The sequence below is a fragment of the Asparagus officinalis genome, chromosome 3 (assembly GCF_001876935.1).
Source record: "Asparagus officinalis chromosome 3, Aspof.V1, whole genome shotgun sequence".
Lineage (NCBI taxonomy): Eukaryota > Viridiplantae > Streptophyta > Magnoliopsida > Asparagales > Asparagaceae > Asparagus > Asparagus officinalis.
The window spans coordinates 29,944,156-29,950,155 of NC_033796.1; positions in this window are offsets into that span (position 1 = coordinate 29,944,156).

Sequence of the window (6,000 nt, forward strand, 5' to 3'; positions counted from 1 at the left end):
TCAAGATGCATTGTCTAGACCACAACCCCATGGTTTGAAAGTATATGATGGTAATTTCATCAATTCTTCAATTTTGTTTTAATTACTTCAATTAATAAATGATATTCAATGAAATGACAAAAAATTCTACTAAACACTTTCACATCATATAAATTGTAGGAAAATATTACTTGTGTGATGCGGGATACACGACCATGCCGGGTTTCATCTCCCCATATCGTGGTGTTCGTTACCATTTGAAGGAACAAATAGGAAGAACACCTAAAAATAGAAGGGAATTGTTCAATCTTAGACATTCTTCTTTAAGGTCTAAGATCGAATCTACATTTGGTTGTTTGAAGAAAAAGGTGCACATGAAATGGACGGATACATGTTAGGCCTGTTTGTTTCGCAAAAAAAGACCGAAAGTGGGGGAAAGTGGGGGAAAAGAAGGTGAATTTTGATGTTTTCCTCCACTTTCAGAGGTTTGGTTTGTCAAAGCTATAACCGAAAGTAGGGGAGAAAATGAGTTGTCACCATATTATTGGTTGATGTGAGTAATTTTTGATGTTTTCCTCCACTTTCCTTGTTTAGGTTCTTTTCTTGTGTTTGGTTCATTCTTAAAAGTGGGGGAAATAGATGAGATGAGATGAGTTGTCATTATATTATTAGATGATGTGACACATACTTAGGAAAATCAATTTCCTTGTTTTTTTGGAGGAAAGTGATGGAAGGAAATTTTAATGAGATGTGATGAGTTGTCACCATATTATTGGATGATGTGAGTAATTTTTAAAGATGATAGAAAATGAAGAAAAGTGGGGGAAAGTGAGTTAGATGAGTTGATTGATGTGACTCATTTCTTGTGTTTTGTTTATTTTTAAAAGTATGAAATGAGATGTGATGGGATGAGTTGTCACAATATTATTAGAGGAAAATGGAGAAAGTGAAGGAAAGTAAGTTTTGGAAAGTGGGGGAAAGTGAAAAAGTGAAGGAAAGTGGGTTTTGGATTCTGGGGGAAACGAAACAAACAGCTTAGAGGTACAAGGACGTACACTTGCCAGCATAGAATTGTAAAATTTTTTTATTACCAATCATAAGAAAGATAAGACCAAGTAAATAACAATTATATGGATGATTATTGTTCGAACTTAATTAGTAGTATTCCTTAGTTTTGTCAATAAAACTGAAAACATGATAATGTATTGATATGGAAATAATAATGAACAATATCATGTGGTAAAAATATTTGTGATTATTGGATAAATAATTTTTTTTTATTACTAGAATTTATATAATATAAATTACTGTTTTTACATGGATACTTGTATATATGCCCTTACAGGGGGGAGAAAAGACGACAACTAAATCCATCCATGAATTACGAAGCAATGACAACTAATCTCACTCTTCATCAGGTCTAGTAATTCCCAACTCTCATTAATCTAACGTGCATGCATCGGGCAGCGATGCTGCATATAGTACAGTAAAATAAAACGTACTATAACGGGATCGTGCTGAGGAGTGAGGATTAATTAAACCAGCCAGAGGCCAAAGCGGGAAATTCCCCCTTAATTAACTAGAAGTAATCAGAGCTTTGGGGAGCGATTTATGCCCATCCAATTATAAGGAAGCAGGTCAGGTGATCTGAAAAAACACGCGTCAATCCGACAGCAAATTATATGGTCATCTCGATCGTCCCGTGATCGACACTTGTACCTTTCCCCGGGATCCGGCGACGCCCTCCGGCAAAGCCCACGTGGCTACTTATGATAAGCATCAGTGGCCATGGATTTGTTAATGCTAGTTAAGAGCTTTGCTGCTATCTAGAGAAAGGGTTGTTTTCAAGCCTAGCAAAGCAAATACCATCAGTTATTGTAGGGCTAATTAATATTGACACCCAGACAAAGTCATCTTTTTTTTTTAATGTCTGTATTATACTCGGTATGTACAACACCTATAAAGACAATAGGGGAAAATGTGTCAAGACTCTAAAAATAAAAAGAGGATGTGACTAGCCCTCCGTATTATTTTTTGGGTGACAAAGCCCTCAATATAATATTCATTTGTGTTTTAGCCTCTATTTAGCTTTTCAACACAGCACAGTAACAAACATTTGTTCAAAACCGAAAATTGACTTTAACCCATTTCTTTTCTTCTTCTTCTTTCTTCTTCTTCTTCTTCTTCACTTCTTTAGCCTCTTAGTTTTTGGGCTTTTCCTTTGTTTGTTTCTTTCTTCTTCTTCACTTCTTTAGCATCTTAGTCTTCTGAAGCACTCTGTTCATCTTACTTCTTTTGAGACTCGTTTCATTTCTTCTTCCTCTTCTCAGTTGAAGGTATGAGTAAACAAGAGGATTTCAATTTCCTCAAGATACAAGTACTTTTATCTCTCCGTCCCTATGTTTTCCTCTTCCCTCTAATTTTTTTTCTTTTTTATATGACGTCAACTTTTCTCTTTCATTCTATCACATTTTGCTTTTGGCCATGTTTTTTGTTCTACAGGTAATGTTTACATATTTATTATGTCGTTCCCCACAAAAAAGATGCATTTCCCCCTCTTTTTTTCTTCTTGGCTGTAAATTTCTCCTGTTCGACGCCGTCGCTGCCGGCGAGAAACCCAACAACGATATTTCAACAATCCCAGTTGAAGACGAAGAGATCATCGAATCTGTGGTCATGGGTACGACCCCATCTTATTCATTAGATTCCAAATTGTGAGACTGCAAACGCGCTGCAGGTGATCGACGCAAGGCCTTAAGGAGAATCACCGGCAAAAATCTCAACGACCTACCTCTTGATGAGTTCGATTACGCCTCCATCCTCAGCCAGTGCTCGAGATGCCGGTTCGCATTGCCCGTTGGCATCACGGGCCCGCTGGTTTTGGATGGGAGGACTTACTGCGTGCCGATGGCCACGACCGAATAGTGTTTGGTTGCGAGCACGAACAGAGGATGCAAGGCAATCGGGGAGTCAGGTGGGGCCCAGAGTGTTGTGCTTAGGGATGATGAGGGCCCTGACGGTGAGGTTTATGCTTAGGGTGCAAGGCCATTGGGGAGTCACGTGTCATGTTTCATTGTTCAGTTGATTATACTATGTGTTCTTATGATTTGGTTGTACTTAGATTAAAATTTAATGAAATGTGTATTGTATCTATTTAGTGATCAATTTTGGTGTAATTTATTACAATTGTATGTAAAATGTATCGTGGTTGTCATGTGAATATGTACAAGTTACGATAATATGTACATAATATTGAACACGTTAACTCTCATCTGTATATGTTAACTTTCAGGTGTATATTTAACGTTCAGGTTTATATGCTAACATTCACATGAATATGTTAACTATCAGTTGTATATGTTAACTTTCATCTGTATATATTAACTTTCTTACGAACCTGTTATATTTTATCTCTGCACGCTAACTATCAGCTGAATATGTTAACTTTCAACATAATATGATGAACGTTAACATGTTCAGTTAAAAGTTAACATGTTTTGAAGAAAATTAACATATTATGGTGAAAGTTAACATGTAATAGTGAATGTTAACATATTATGATGAAAGTTAACATGTTCAGCTGACAGTTAACATGTTATGAAAAAGGTTAATATATTATTATGAAAGTTAACATGTAACAATAAAAGTTAACATGTTATGATGAATGTTAACATGTTCAACTGAAAAGTTAACATATTATGAGGAGAGTTAACATGTTATGGGGTTTAATAGTATATCGTAACTTGAAGATTATGTACATAATCTGTATATATTATGTACACAATAACCTCAAGGTTATGTACATATTATGTACCATAATATTCATGTTTTGATACACATAATTTATATACAATCTTAACATATTCAGTTTATTATGCACATCAAGTTCTATTTGAATGAACTTGTACATATTCACATGACAGTCAAAATACATTTCACATACAGTCGCAATAACCAAAATTGATCACTAAATAGACAGAATACATTTTATTAATTTTTGATCTAAGTACAACCAAACCACAAGAACACATAGTATAATCAACTGAACAATAAAACATGACACGTTACAAGCAATTCTGGAGAAACTACACAAGTATAAGAGTACACATAGTATAACCAACTGAATAATGAAACATGACACGTTACAAGTAATTCTAGAGAAACTACACAAGAATAAAGAGTACAAACGGTCTCATTATAAAATTTAACATCTTCTTCATCTTTTCTTCTGCAAGCTCACCCATCAAATTCATTTCTTCTCCTCATTTTCACAACCTCATCCAAGCAATAACAAGCTTCATGCTCTTGTTTATTCAACTTAAACTCTTGTTTGAGCTTGGAAATTACCTCATGACTTCTCAGTTTCATAATACTTTTCAATCAATTTATCCTTCAAATTCAAGCTTCTTCTCAAATCAGTGAGTTCTTCTCTCATAAGTGGAAATAATTGAGTTCCCACACTATACACAGGGTTGTCAAATCACTCCCAAAATTTACAACCATCATTCTGAAATTATGCACAAAAACAAAAACAAAATCAAGTTAAATCATGAATCATAAACCACAACCACTTGAGCAAAAAATAATAACAAATTCAAGATTACTTACATGACGATTTTCATTAGTCATAAAAGTGTAATACTCACACATACGAGGACTTTCATCATAATATGTTAACCTTCATTATTACATGTTAACTTTTATCATAATATGTTAACTTTCTTCAAAACATGTTAACTTTCAACTAAACATGTTAACGTTCATCATATTATGCTGAAAGTTAATATATTCAGTTGATAGTTAGCGTGCAGAGATGAAATATAACATGTTCGTAAGAAAGTTAACATATGCAGATGAAAGTTAACATATGCAACTGATAGTTAACATGCCTACGTGAACGTTACCATATACACCTGAAAGTTAACATATACAGATGAGAGTTAACATGTTCAATATTATGTACATATTATCATAACTTGTACATATTCACATGACAAGCATAATACATTTCACATACAATTGCAATAAATTACACCAAAATTGATCACTAAATAGACACAATACACATTTCATTAAATTTTAATTTAAGTATAACCAAACCACAAGAACACATAGTATAATCAACTGAACAATGAAACATGACACGTGACTCCCCAATGGCCTTGCACCCTAAGCATAAACCTTACCGTCGGGGCCCTCGTCATTCCATCCCTTAGCACAACACTCTGGGCCCCACCTGACTCCCCGATGGACTTGCACCCTTTGTTCGTGCTCGCAACCAAACACCCTTCGGTCGTGGTCGACCATCGGCATATAGTAAGTCCTCCCATCTAAAACCAGCGGGCCTGCGATGCCAACGGGCAATGCAACAAACCCAAACGGCATCTCGCAGCACTTGTTAGCCCTTATGTTTTGATGATGTTCTTACAACCACCATTATCGGTACTAATGGCTTATTGAGTGTAAATGTAGTAAAATCATTTGTCAAGCTCGTTAGTGCCATTAACGGAGGATGGATGGAATATACGCTACAACGAAGATATCCAAAGGAGGAGGAGGCCAAGAGATGAAGCAACGTTATTTCAAGAACGACAAATTCAATCAAAAGCTTCATCCGATTCAAGCTATATCAAAGCTCAAGTATATTGCTCTTTATATGAGGATATTAGCTTTCTTTTATTTTTCTCTCTAGTGCTAGAATGTAGGCAAAGAGTCACTGAGTTTACTTGAAGCTATTGGGAATCACACACACGTTTTTAAACTTGTGTTTTTAAGCGTTTTTCACAAAACATTATTTCTCACAAGTATGAGTACCTATCTGCAAAATTCTTTTTCCAAACAGTTTGTTTTTAGTATTAAAAACATTTTACAAAGTTTCAGAATTTTCAGAGGTCAAACAAATATTTTGCAAATATTTCAAGTTGGTCAAATAACCTGATTTCAGAATATGTCAAAAATCGGTCGACCGATCCGATGACCTTTCTTCACTATGTCTCCAGAGTGTCGTCGGTCGACCGATAC